At 41.9% G+C, this 15,164-nt stretch overlaps 1 pseudogene; it reads right to left on the reverse strand.

Moving 5' to 3' along the window:
- Nucleotides 1-6,264, reverse strand: part of LOC115845117 (ubiquitin-conjugating enzyme E2 R1-like) — a 51,916-nt pseudogene extending 45,652 nt beyond the window's left edge.
- Between the last annotated feature and the right edge of the window lie 8,900 nt (nucleotides 6,265-15,164).

Here is a 15,164-nt window from a genome sequence, read left to right on the forward strand (position 1 = left end):
GTGGTCTGTTTTGAGTTAATTTTTGTGAATGATGTAAGGTCTGTGTCCAGATTCATTTTTCTTGCATGGATGTTTACATCTTACTTTTGGTATGAATATTTTTCATTAAAAAAGACAAATGTAGAGGTTTATGAAGGTTCTTCACTGTTTCATTTTGCAATGTTTACTTTTATTGCTTATCACACCGACCAATAACCACACTTGTTTCAAACTACTGTAAAAATCTGAGGTTTGAAACCAGGTGGCTATTAGCTCTTACACAGAAGCAATTTCTCCCCATCGAAGAGGCCAAATCACTGGATTGCCCAGCCCAAACCTTTGCTTTGTATAGATGAGTCTCTCTGATAGGAAAAAAAACTTTTAATAAATATGCTTAACAATTTACAGAATTCTTGAGAAACTTAAGGAAATGAAGAAGACAACAATTTTCTGCTTGGGAAGGAAAATCGCATCCAAATATAGCTGTGCTTTCATCTATATTGAAATTGTATGGGGATGATTTTAATATGGTTATCAACACCCTAAATAGACAGTATGTGACTGGGGACAGAATGATAAGAGAAGGGGAAAAGCCTATTTCTCTGAGAGCCTCATAGCACACTCATTCGCACAGCTATCTCTAACCAGCGCTGAGTCCAGGGCTCAGTGTCTCCTTGCATGTGAAAGATAAGGAGTGGCTCATGGTTGCTTTGACTCATCACTCTGAGCCCTGGATGGGGGAAGGGAACCCACCTCTAATCCTTCATGCTCTCATGCCTTTGCTATTCCGCTGAAGGAAAAATCAATATCTAACCCAGAGAACAAATCTAGCAGAACCCAAGAGGCAGTGTTTCCCTCATGCCTGACTAAAGAAGATATCTCTTGCAGGCTCTGGCCGAGAACTGTAATGACTGCCACCAGCTTGTGGATTTTCTGTGCAGAGGGGATTATTTTTGCAGTAGGGTCCATACTAGGTACTCCCTCTTTCCTCCTCCCTTCTTGCCATGCTCCCACCTTTTTCTTGAACCAGAACCCCTTCCCAGTGGATCACCTTAGAACTCATTCCAAATCAGCCTAGAGATCCAGGTTGAAGCCCAGAGTGGGGGCAGGCGTCCCATGTTTTAAAAGCCAACATTCCCTCTTGGCTCTCATGTTATGGTGAATCTAGGTCACAGACACCCAAGATAGGCTGCTCAAGGTGTGGTGGGAAGTGATATATTTTGTCTTGAGGTTTTAAGGCACTTATTTCTAACAGAAGCTTAGAAAGTTCTCTGAGCAAGAAAGCAGTGTGAAAGTTAGCAGGAGCTACAGCGAGCAATAACCACCAAAAAAGCTGCTGCTTCCCCGGGAAACTACTCTTCTCTTTGCTGTGTCAATCAGTGATTCCCCTTCCATTCAAAAATTTTTTAAAAATTACTTTGAGGGGCTTCCCTGGTGGCGCAGTGGTTGAGAATCTGCCTGCTAATGCAGGGGACACGGGTTCGTGCCCTGGTCTGGGAAGATCCCACATGCCGCGGAGCAACTGGGCCTGTGAGCCACAACTACCGAGCCTGCGTGTCTGGAGCCTGTGCTCCGCAACAAGAGAGGCCGCGATAGTGAGAGGCCCGCGCACGTGATGAAGAGTGGCCCCCGCTTGCCACAACTAGAGAAAGCCCTCGCACAGAAACGAAGACCCAACACAGCCCTAAATAAATAAAGAAAGAAAAAAAAATTACTTTGAGCTTTCCATATTGATTGAAATCTAATGTCACACATATACATTAAGTTTCAAACTTAACTAGGAAAGGAGGTTTCATAGCTTTGCATAGTATTCAATGAAATGATCACTTTAAAGGATTTGTCAGTGAACGTTTAAGCACTTTTCCCCTTAGGACTAATAATAATGATAGTAATCAAAATCATACTAGGTATGGTAATAAAAACAACAATCATCACTTGTTGAATACGTTCTACATCTAGGTGCGGTGCTTAGTGCTTTATGTGCTTTTTATTATTTCATTCTTACAATTCTGAGTAAGAGATTTCTACAGGTGTCAGAAAATACAAACAAAAAACAAAACAAAAAGGCCTTAAATTTACCACGTGCTTTTGTTTTGTTTTTTAGCCATTTCCTTTATTAGAATGTGCTATCCAATGATTTTGGAACATGGCATAGGGTCTGTAGTTATGAAATCAACCTGAAGATGGTTTGCCTATTTAAAATGACATTTGTATGTTTTATTATAAAGGTTAATATTAACAAGAACAATAATAAATAACAAGAGGAACGTTCTGTTGAGCACCTAAAGTTCACCAGGCACTGTTTTGACTGCATGGCACAGGTTAGTTCAATTCAACCCTTTGAGATGGACATTTTTGTGTCCATTTGTAGATGAGGAAACTGAGGTTTAGAGAGGATAGATAAGCTGGCTTGACTGAGGCAGGAGATAGATGGGCTCCAGGCCAGGCATTTACAACTGGCCTCCTGTTTACGTTTCCTGGGGTGAGAAAAAGTGGGCTTCAGGCCTGACCCTTACAACTAGCCTACTGTTTGCATTTCCTGAGACAGGAGATAGGTGGGCTCCAGGTTAGGCATTTACAATCAGCCTCCTGTTTGTTTTCCAGAATGGAAGTAACAACAGAAACAGGGTAAGTAGCCAGGCTTTGTCTCTTGTGGACACCTTAAAATAACAGTCATGGCAGGAATGAAGAGGGGCTAAACCTTGTTTGAGTAAAGGATCAAGAGATCACATATCCCCCCTCTTGGGGCAAGGGAGACACTACACAGACACAGAAAGGCTCCCTGGGGGTCAAAAGTCAGGGGACGCCAGGCCATAGTAAGTGTTGCTTCTTTCCTCCCAGACGCCTTTGCTTTGAAATCCACCTTGGCTGAGGGGTGCATGTGCACCTAGGGGAGGGTACTGAGACAGATTAGCCAGGGGGACAAAAGATGATTGGCCAGAGGGAAGACAAAGACCCGGAACACTGCCCCCTTATAAAGGATTTAAACTTCCCAAAGGCACGACTCTCAAGACTCTCTCGCAGAGTTCGCCCGTCTGTCTTTCCCCATGTACTCTGCTTTTCCAGTAAATGTTTTACTTTTCTCTTTACCTTCCGCCTCCTTGTCAGAATTCTTTCTTGTCAGGCAGGCAAGGACTGGGGATTTAGGCCCTAGCCACTGGTCTCTGTGGTCTAGCAGTTAGGACTCCTGGTCAGGGGATAAAGGTCTTGCTTCCAGCTACTGTTCACGGCTGCTGCTTACTGCAAGCTACCTATCACTGCTGTGTGCGTCCGAAATCATGATGACCCTCAGCTGGTAAGTGATGAAACCAATGTCAGAAGCAGACTGGGGACTTCCCTGGCGGTCCAGTGGTTAAGACTTTGCCTTCCAATTCAGGAGGTATGGGTTTGATCCCTGGTTGGGGAGCTAAGATTCCACATGCCTCGCAGCCAAAAAAAAAAAAAAAAAAACCAAAACATAAAACAGAGGTGATATTGTAACAGATTCAATCAAGACTTTAAAAATGGTCCACATCAAAAAAATCTTAAAAAAAATAAGGAAATACAAATAAAGTATGGATTTTAGTTAATGGTAATACATCAATATTGGTTCATAATTGTGACAAATGTGCAAATGTTAATAGTAGGGGAAAGTGGGTATCGGGTATACCAGAACTCTCTATACTATGTGTGTAACTCTTCTGTAAGCATAAGATAATTCTAAAATAAAAGGCAATTAAAAAAAAAGAAGAAGCAGCAGCAGATTGGCCTGACCTCAAAGTGCTGTGCAGCACAGGCTGTCTACAAAGGGCTGTGTGTAGCAGGGTGTGAGCCTGTCAAGGAATAACTGTACTCTAAGCATGCAGGCAGCTGACAGAATTGGGGACGGGGGCAAGGGTACCTTGATGGAACGGTAGTGACTGGACTGGGGCTGAAGTCTTCCTCTCCTGGATCAAGCCTCCTGCGTCCGCTGGTCGCAATGGCCTCTATGCCATTGTAAGTATAACGTGGGGAAGGAGCTCTATCTGCAGGGAGGAAAAGTTGAAATACGAAAGTTGGTTGGAGGCCAACCTAGTTTTACACACTGATAGAGCTGTTTGCTTAGTTTCTGCTTTTTTTTTTTTTTTTTTAAGTAGGTATTAAAAGATGCTGCACCCACTTCTGTGGCAAGCTGTCTTTTTTTTAAACCATTTTTAAAAATTGAAATATAATTCACTTACAATGTTGTCTTAGTTTCGGGTGTACAGCAAAGTGATTCAGTTTATGTGTGTATATATATACACATATATATGTATGTTCTTTTTCAGATTCTTTCTAGAAACTATCTCTCTACTCTGCTGGCTCCCATATAACCAGGTTATATAAAGTGGTCTTGATCTGCTGGTCACAGCTGATTAGTCCAGGGTTGGGCCCCTTAGACAACCTGGGTTGGTCATGGTTCCTTCTCTGAAAATTTGGAATTGGGACTCAGAGCTTCCAGCCTTAGCAGGAGCTGTAGGTGACCTGGGAAGCTGAGAAAGCTGGCCGGTAGTGAGAAAGAGTGATGTGGACATATTTAAAAGCACGGAGAGGAAAGAGAAGCAGCCACAAAGGCATTCCAGTTACAAGTTTTGGTCTATTCCTGAGGCTCTGCTGTGTCCCTGCCCTGGGGTTCAGTGAGACCATGTATGAACAATGAAATACAATATGGCAAATTTCTATTTTTGTTTAAATTAATTAAGTGGATTTCTGTCATTGGCAGAATAAGCGGTCTTAGTTTGGAGCGTTTAAGGCTCAGCCCCAGGTTAGAGGACAGCCCTGAATCGGTAGGGGAGGAGGTGTGGCGGGAGGATGGCTGTAATAAACAAGAAGCCAAGGAAAACAACTGCATCCCTGTAGAGTCTCTATCAAATCCTGAAAAACTGAGGATGCAGGGTAGTGGTATTTACAGTCCAATAATGGAATTCCCCATGGGTGGAGGGAGGAAAGCTCACCCACTGCTCCCTCCACAGTGCCTGCTGCAGCAGAATGGAAGAGGGGGTGGCGATGGGCAGGAGGCCCGGAGTAGCAGTGGAGCAGTAGCCGATGCTGCCCGGGAGCCCACAGTTGGAACCGTGGGGGAGACGGTGGGCCCCAGGAGGGCCATACCCTATGAGAAACCTGCAGGGAGGGATTTGGGGTTTCTTTGATCTGTGGGAGGGCCTGTGGAGGATGTGCTATGATGGTACTGTTGTTGAGATGCTACAGCACTTCCAGGGCTAATGTGGTGTGAAGCAATGAACCTTACCCAAGCTGGGAAGGGCAGGAATGAATCTGGGCTCAAAGGGAGGATAACTAGCAAAGCCAACTAACTTACCAGACTCAAATTTGGCCGAGATGGCTTTTTGAATGTAGAGCATTGTCTTTCTGCTTGTAGCTTCTCTCTACCGAAGCCAGAGGCATGAGACCAAGGAAAATAACTATGGCCCACGCTGAAACAGACACACCCCTGTCCTTTCTAAATGTCCCTCCACGCTCCTTCCAGGCCAAGTCACCTCGATACTCTCTGAGTCAGCCCCTGTGGCCACATACTTCTCTGCTGCATGAATTCTAACTCTATAATTGAAGTAAACAAAAATCCAGGAACCGAATGAGGTGGACTTCTTACAAGATGCCACTCTGTTTTACTACATTACTTTCCTTCTTTAAAAAAAAAGAAATGGGGCTTCCTTGGTGGCGCAGTGGTTGAGAGTCAGCCTGCTGATTCAGGGGACACGGGTTCGTGCCCCGGTCCTGGAAGATCCCACATGCCGCGGAGCGGCTGGGCTCGTGAGCCATGGCCTCTGAGCCTGCGCGTCCGGAGCCTGTGCTCCACAACGGGAGAGGCCACGACAGTGAGAGGACCGTGTACCGCAAAAAAAAAAAAAAAAGAAAGAAAGAAATGTATTATCTTTGCAAGCAGAAGTGCCTGAGAAACGCTATGCTAGACTGACAGAAGGGGAAAATCTAGCGTTTTAGGTGTTTTTCTAAATACGAATATTTAGATGCTTCTTATTCTTTTCTTCTTCCTTGGAACTCCTTGGTCTTTCTGATAAAAAGTCCTGTGATCTGTGAGCAGAATATCTACCACCTTTGTAGTACCAGGTCATCTTGGTGATGATATGCTTTTGATTGTGTTCATGAGAAATTTGTCATTTATAAGTCACTGCACACATTTTATACCTGAATAAAAGAGAAATATGCATGGATGTCATTGTGCTTGATTGAATCCTTATGCATGACGATCTGAAAGTGCTTATGTGAGGCATTACGAACAATTAATGATTTACTCATATCTGAGTTCAGCATTGTGTCGTATATTACCTGGGGCTGATGAAAGGCACCATATAAGTGCAAAATGTTATTAGTTTTTAGGGAAGGCATGATAAGATTTGAAGCATAACCTAGCCCTAGTGAAATACTCAATCTCAGGTAAGCTGCTTGCAGTTCAAATTGCAGTAGCAAAGAGGCATTTGGTCCCCCCACACATTAATCTTTTAAGCAGAAGTGATGCCTAGAAACTCATACATCTCCACATGGAGGGGGTTCCTGGCATGTATACTGCAGGCATCTTAAGAATCACAGTGGGCATCTGGAGATGCACCCACCGGCTTCTCTGGGTGATCTTTTGCTCAGGGGCTGAGTGTGGTGGGTGGAGGATGGAGTGAGGCTGGGCGGAAGGCTTTGTTTGGTTCTAGGAGGCACCTCATCAGGAAAGGATGAGACATGCATCTCTGACTGATGAGCTGTTAGAGGTTTAAAATGTTTGCCTTGGGTGAACTTAGGGAAAAACACCATCCTTTCTGGCTTAATGTGAATTAAATTTTTCGATTACTCCAGAGGAAGGAAAGGCAGCGGCTCCAAGCATGCTTATTTGTGGAAAGTAAAATGAAATTAAACACTCCAGTAGAAGGAGTCTTAGCAGCTCACTGATCCCGGGCCATTGCCCCTTGCCACTCAATGGCAGTGAAAATTTGATTTGAGGGTAACGGATATTTTAAATGGAGTATCCTGAATCCATCTAAACACGTTTTTATTCTGAGAGAATAACGATACTAATTTGTATATCCTGGGAAAGAAATGAAGCATTTTAATGTTTTTTCTCCCTTCAAGGAGAGTGTTGTAGGTCTCTTGAGTAATGGAAGGAGAATCAATATAGGGATGCGTGGTCCTCCTGGCAGCTGGCGTTTTGCGGTTTGCCATATACCTGCATGTAGAGAATCCCCTTTTGGTCATGGGATGCTCAGATAAAAAAGTGGGAATCCTGGGAATGGAAGAAAGTCTTGATGTTTTCATAAAAGTGAAAACCTGGGTGACCCTTTCCTTCTGTTTGAAAGAGGACAAGAGGAAAAGCATCTCTCTCCGTGTGTGCATGTGTGTTTGTGTTTCGTTAGAATATGGACAAATACTCTTGATTATATATCAGGAAGCCCATGATATTTTATGCATGTAGGTGTATTTAAAGTCTGGAAAAAAGAGTTGTAAAATTATCATATCATCATCCTTGGGGGTTCCTATGAATATACCAGATCCCTCTGAGTTTGGAGTGATTAGACTTAGTTATTCTTGGTCAGAGCAGGAGAATGTAGTGTGTGGGGGGTGAGTTAGGCATGACTTTTGTGCTTATGAGTATTCCTCATAGCCTTTGTTTGGGGATTGAATGAAGAAGCAAACTAAAAGGATGAGGGAAGGCAGGAAAAACAAAAAGATATTTCATAATACCTTGATTTTTTAAAGTGTGCTGATGATAGAGACAAAAGTCTCCATTTCTGGTTAAGACTTGAGCAGGCAGGGGTGATCTGCTCAGGTGGGCAAACTTGAATTTTCAGTTACGAAGTAAGACTTTCCAAAAAAGAGGAGAAGGTGGAAACAACCCTCCAGCCCACGTGCCACGTATACAGCCAAGCACCATCTTACATCTCCGTGGCTTCCTCTGAGGCTGCTGGACCATACACACCACTAATAACGGATGATAGTTGTTCTGAAAAAAGAAAACTTAGAATGTAGAGGAATCATGTTACTACTGACATGTTTTTAAGATTAGAGCTAGGTGATGGGGAAGAAGAAAGAATAAAGAAAGGAAAAGGAAGAGGAAGAGAAGGAAAACAAGGAGAGGAGAGGATGACAAAGGAGGAGGAGGAGAAGAGGAAAATGACAATGATGTCATATTCGGGACATACTTACACTAAAAAGTTATTCATTGTTCATCAGAAATTCAAATATAACTGGGTGCCCTGTATTTTATATGGCAATCCCAACCATGTTCCAGGCAAAAGGCTAAGCATTTCCATGTATAATCTCATTTAAACTGCACAAAACTCCTATCAAACAAGGGCTAATGTCCTTTGTAGTTTTAGGTAAGAAGCTGAGACTCAAAGAGGTGAAAAGACTTTCCCAGGGTCCCATAGCTGGTGAGTGATGGAGCCAGGCTAAGAACCCAGGCAGAGCCTACACACTGGAACCCTAGAAAAGGAAAAAAATGAAGCAAGGGAAGCAATTCCACCTTGGGACATTTTGAAACAATTTAATGGAAGCTTTAGTGCAAGGAAAGAGAAGGCAATTAGCAAGACTCATGGTTTCTGAAGATTGTCGGCAACTACTTCATTGTTGGCAACTAACTTCCTTTAGGGAGCTCCGTGTAAATTGTAATCCTAGATCTATGACAAAGGAGACACCCTTTCTATCCCCTGTTGGTGGCATAAATTTAAAATCTTCCTATATTCTGAATAGAGAAATGAAACCTTTGTGGTAAATCTCATAAAAATGTGCCCTGGAGTTGAAAAATTGCATTCAGACCTCAGCCATCTATATTAATGATGAGAAAGGACAGTGTGAATAGGGAAAGATATGAATTACAAAATATTTCTAGGTGCTGAATGTTAAGAGAGACACTGTTAAACCAGAATGTATCTGAGGTTGTGTGACCAGGCTGCTGGCAAAGTGCCGCTGCTCGCGGTGGGAAGAGGGTGTGCTTAGCGTGGGCTGGAGGTCCCTAAAAATAATTTGAGAGAAATAAGGGACTGGAAGGGGTTAGCCTGGAAATAGACTATGAAGAGGAGCTACAATAGCTACCTGAATTATACAAAAGGCATAATTCTAATTTCTAGTGGCTAGAATTCTGTTATGACAAAAGATAGAACTAGACCAACATGTAAAATTTTATAGAGGTAGGTTTCTACTCATCATAGAAGATCACTTTCTAGAAACCAGAGTGGTCTGATGGTAGGATGGCTGACCTCTGGAAATAGTTTTATCATCTTATACTACAGGCCTTTAAACTGCACCTGAATGCCAGGCCATTTGGGATGCTGTAGGGAGGATTTCTGAATCAAGTGAACAACTTGGCCAGGCACACGCATGTGCGTGCACACACACACACACACACACATATTTAAGAAATTGTACTTTGATTACAAATGAAACTTGGAAAGATAAAGTGTCTGTCAAAGCCTGTCAGTTCAGTCTGTCTCCACTGCTGCCCTATGCCTGGGCCCCTCCTCTCTTCCTTGGATTACTGTCCAAACCTCCTCGTTGGTCTTCCTGATTCCAACCTCTCCTCTGCACAATCTATTTTTCACAGAACTTCTAGTGTATTCTTTTCTCAGTTCAAGTATATTATTTTTATTCCCTTGCTTAAAAACCTCTTCCTACCTTAATAAATATTCCCTCATCACGACAATACCAAATACATGTAAAGCTCTGTGTTTTTAATGACTGAAAGTCAGCAAAATACCAAAGATGACTGAATTTAATTATTAATGCACATGTCTGAGAGCTCTCTTGATGAGTTGGTGACATTTGCATGAGAATAAAATGAAGACATACATAATTCATAAAGTACCATATATTTATTCCATTAAATTTTTTCTCTTCCCTTAACTTCAGCAAAAATCACTAATTATGTGATTTTCACATAATTTGTGTTCTATTCATAGTGATCATCTAAAGGATGAAAATTGTAATTGTATTCAAGATATACAAAGTTTAAATATATTTTCATAAAAAGATAAATTAACTCCAAAGTCAAAATATAAAATTATTTTTCACATATATTTTCAAAAATTTAAAATAATATCACTTAAATAAAGCTAACATTTTAAAATTTAATTTAATTTTTTTTTTTTTTTTTTTTTTTTTTTGCAGTACGCGGGCCTCTCACTGTTGTGGCCTCCCCCGTTGCGGAGCACAGGCTCCGGACGCGCAGGCTCAGCGGCCATGGCTCACGAGCCCAGCCGCTACGCGGCATGTGAGATCTTCCCGGACCGGGGCACGAACCCGTGTCCCCTGCATCGGCAGGCGGACTCTCAACCACTGCGCCACCAGGGAAGCCCTAAAATTTAATTTTTGAAAAGATAAATAAACCTTATTAGGTGTTTTGTAAAATAAAACGATTTGCATTTCTAGCATTCAATATCCAAGTGCTAATGTAAAAGCTCAGTATCATACTTCATGCATGATATATATATATTTAAGTGCAATATGAATTATTTAATATTGCAGAATATTCCTTAATTGTCACATGCACCTGTTGTGAATACCTTGGTAATTCACAAGTCCATGTAGAACTACAAACAGGAATACAAGGAAAAGCAGCAAAGAGGACTCTCGGTTCTACTGGGAAATAGTCCTTCATTATGCACATTCCACTGAATTCATGCCACCTTAGAGAGAGGATTTGACATGTTAGTCTTTTCTCTTACCTAAGCACAAACCCTTACACCCCCAGAATCTGTGTTGGACAAGTGGCAAAATTCTCAAACCTTCATGGCATTCAGGTACAGTTGCCTTCTGTTTTTGTGTTTCTATATATTTGACATGTATAATTGGCATCTAACATTAATTTCAAGTGTGCAACATAATGATTTGATATTTGCACATTGATGTTGCAAAATGATCACCACAGTAAGTCTAGTTATCATTCAGTTGCCCTTTGTTTTGAGGACTTAGGGCAAGAGATGCAAAGCGGTGTTGGTCTGGGACCTGAACAGTGTTAGTTACCAGGGCAGATGTTTAAAGTTCTAGATCAGGCTGTGTCAGTGCTAAGAGCCAGATCTTGAGTGACAAGGGTGCCCACGTATGCTTCAACATATTACTATTATTACTATCATTTGCACGTTCTCTAATCCATACGGGGCCCTCTATAAAGTAGAGCACAGGCCTCTTTGCCTCAGCCTAAGGGGTGTACTGACAAAATCTGTCATTTCTGTGGGTACCTTTAAAATAGTTTGATGTCTTTCATATTTAAAATATTATTTGCCAACTTGTTACTTCAGATTCATAGCCCAAAGTCCTAAAGGCCCCATAGTAAGTGCACTGATGTAGAGATAAAGAGATCTGGCTTTGAATCTTAGCTTTGGCACTGATTTACTCTATGAATTTGGGCAAATCTGAGTCTGTTTTCTCATCAGAAAAAAAATGGGAAAATGTGGGTAGTTGTTAGGATTGAACAAGGTAAAGTAGTTGGAATTTCTTTGTAACTAAGAAGCAGTTCATAAATTCAGGGATTCATTTGATATAGCCTTGTATTCATTTTGTAGGCCTACCGTAACATATACCATGGACAAACAACAGAAATTTATTTCCTCATGATCTGGAGGCTGAAAGCCCAAGGTCAAGGTGTTAACAGGGTTGGTTTCTTCTGATGCCCCTCTTCTTGGCTCGTAGATGGCTGTCTTCTTCAAGTGTCTTCACATGGTCTTCCCTCTGTGTCTGTCTGTGTCCTCATCTCCCCTTCTTATAAGGATGCCAATCACAAAGGATTGGGGCTCATCCTAATGACCTCATTTAACCTTAATTACCTCTTTAAAGTCCCTATCTCCAAATACAGTCACATTCTGAAGTACCGAGGGTTACAATTTCAACATTTCAGCCCATAACAAGATTTATTTCCTTTTTTAAAGTGAATTTCAGATTTTATTTGAATTATCCTAATTCCATTGTAATAATCCCACTTAATGGCAAATTACTACACTTATTTAGAAGATAGTTCCAGTCGAAGATGGTTATAGGAAATACTAGAAAGATGTGCACAGCACTTCACCATAACACCAATTTATTTGAATGCAATAAACCCCTTCCTGTAGTAAATAAGCTGGCTGAACGTGACAGAATGTTAGACTGGATGGGATTTGCAACGTGCTCCCCTTGTTTCTGAGGAGCTCAGGGTGTGTCAGGGGAAGAGCTTTGGATCCTGACAGTGAGGAGAGGTTGTGGGGAAGGTCTTCCTGTTCTGCAGCCAGAGGGAGTCGTGGATTAAATGCTCAGGGCCTCAGAGCCCTGGAGGAGTTGGTGCCAGTCTGGGCAAAGTGGCTTTGGGAGTGGCGGGCATGGCCTGCTCTGTGGTCCTCTGTACCCAGTTCTCCCACACCACTTTCAAAGCAGTGAAGGAAAGTCTTAGAGTCAGCAGAGTTCTTGGCTACTGGGGAATAATTTTACTTTTCAGCTGATTTAAAATCAGATGTGTGGAAAACCTAGGAGTAAACTGAGAATATCACCCTTTGGTGCCTGAGAATCTAGGGGTGTATACAGGGATGCTTTTCTACTTTTTATGGACATGAAAGGAAAATAGGAAATATTCTAGTGTAACATTTCTCAACCTTGTGCAAAAGGAAAAGAATTTCCAGTGTTCCTAGTATTATGAACATAAATTATTATGTTTCAACATAAAGTTAAGTACAAATCCTTGTGCCTCCATACCTTTTTTATAGCTGTGAAATCAAAAATAATTTACAAATTGAATTCAAACGAATCTATAAAATCCACCACATTCACATGAACATAATTTAATATGAATAAAATGTTTTACTATGATAAAAAAGATGATGGGGCTTCCCTGGTGGCGCAGTGGTTGAGAGTCTGCCTGCCAATGCAGGGGACACGGGTCCGATGCAGGGGACACGGGTTCGTGCCCCGGTCCAGGAAGATCCCACATACCGCGGAGCGGCTGGGCCCGTGAGCCATGGCCGCTGAGCCTGCGCGTCCGGAGCCTGTGCTCCGCAACGGGAGAGGCCACAGCAGTGAGAGGCTCGCGTACCGCAAAAAAAAATAATAATAATAAAAGATGAAATGTGTATCTAATATTTCTTGAATTGACCTTGATTTTGAGGATGAGGATATTTGAGTCACGATCATGATAATTTTTAACAATGACTGAATTTTATTCATGTGTTTGATGGACCAATCAATTTAATAGTGCACCTCAAAATAAAATAAAATAAAAAATACACCTTTTACCAAAAAAACTTATCACCTACATTTTATGGTTTACTCCATTAATGGCTCCCAAAGTATTACACAGCCAAGACAAGGGTGTGCACTTTACCAGTGTGAACAGTGTGTGCAGCTCTGAGCAGGCACTTTGGGTTGGGTGTGCTTGTACCACCATGTGCCTTGTGACGGCTGACAGCTCTCCTTCCTCTTTGTCGCCTTGCTGTGAAAGCTTTGTTTCTGCAGCATGAGGAGACATCATTATGCCACAGATGCAGGTACTTAAATTATGGGGCAGTACTTAGTTATGGGCAACTGCCTGATTCACTGTGGGCTTTAAATTTTGTTTAGCATTTCATCAAATGAGGATACCAACTTAAAATACATTCTCGAAGAGCTCTCGAGCCCCTTGAGAGCATTTTCCACAGATTCCCCAGTAGAGAATGAGACTTCTAAAGGCAGTTTAAAAAAGATCTGTTGTAACACATTTTTTTCCCTAAAACTCAATATATTTTGACAACTTTATTGAAATATAATTCATATACCATACAGTTCATCCATTTAAAGTGTACCATTCAATAGTTCACAGACTTCTGCAACCACTGCAGTCTAATTTGGGAACATTTTTATTACCCCAAGAAGAAACCTTATACCCGTTAACTGTCACTCCCCATACCTCCATCCTCACACCCCTCTTACTCTAAGGAAACCCCTAGTCTATTTTCTGTCTCTACGGATTTGCCTATTCTGGACGTTTCATATAAGGGTGTCATATAATATGTGGTCTTTTATGTCTGGATTCTTTCACTTAGTGTAACGTTTTCGAGGTTCATCCGCGTTGTAGCATACATCAGCACTTCATTCCTGCGGCTGGGGAATAGTCCATCGTATGAATATACCACACTTACTTATCCACTCATTTACTGATGGATATTTAGGTTGTCTCCAATTGGGGCTATAAGGAATAATATTGCTATGAGCCATCGTGCACAAGTTTTTGTGTGAAATCATGTTTTCATTTCTCTTGTGTATACACCTAGGCATGGAATTGCTGGGTCACATGGAAACTCCGTTTCAAATTTTGAGGAACTGCCACACTGTTTCAGAAAGCAGCTGCATGATTTTACATTCCCACCAGCAAGGAGTGAGGGTCCCCATTTCTCCACATCCTTTTCAGCAGTTGCTATTGTGTGTCTTTTTTGATTATCGCCATCCCAGTGGTGTGAAGTTGGATTTCATAGTGGTTTTGATTTGCATTTCCCCGGTGACTGATGATGTTGGGCATATTTACAAAGTGCTTATTGGCCATCTGTTTATATTCCTTGGAGAAATGTTTATTCAGAGTCTTCTACATTTAAAACGTTGTTATTCAAACTCCATGTATTTTTAAATGAGTTTTTGTGAAAATGAGAGAGTGAGATGGCAATGTCATAGGTTTCTAAGAGCTCAGGCTCTGACTTACCAGCTCTGCATCTTAGATAAAGTTTTAACATCTCTGAGCTTCTGCTTCCTCGCATATAGGGTGGGATTAATATCTGCTAGAGCTGTGGTGCGGATTAACTAAGGTAACCTGCAGACAGCTCTTGGCATAGAACCTGGCACACGGGGAGTGCTCAATAAACAGCAATAACTACGACCTCCACAGTTCTTCCTGGCATTGAATCCCAAATGGGCTTGTCCTCTTCTTTGTTAGTTTATTGTCTCTCCGGGTAGATTGTAGACTTCCTAAGGGCAGGGGTGGTGTTCTAACACTTCTCTTAAAATTCCCACAGGATTTCATAGTCTGAGTGGACTTGGGGTATGAGAGCGAATTGGGAAATGTCTCGTGGTGCCAGTTGCGTGACAGTGGGGTTGTAAAGACCAGGTGGTTTTGAACGTGCAGATATGCAGGGGAAGAATACTTTGGGTAGAAAGAATGAAATGAGTAAAGGCTCAGAAATAGGAAGGCTCAGACCGCAGCTCGGTGGAGCTCGTTCTGTTTCTTGGTGAGCCTGCTGCACCAT

This window comes from Globicephala melas, chromosome 2 (genome assembly GCF_963455315.2).
Source record: "Globicephala melas chromosome 2, mGloMel1.2, whole genome shotgun sequence".
NCBI lineage: Eukaryota > Metazoa > Chordata > Mammalia > Artiodactyla > Delphinidae > Globicephala > Globicephala melas.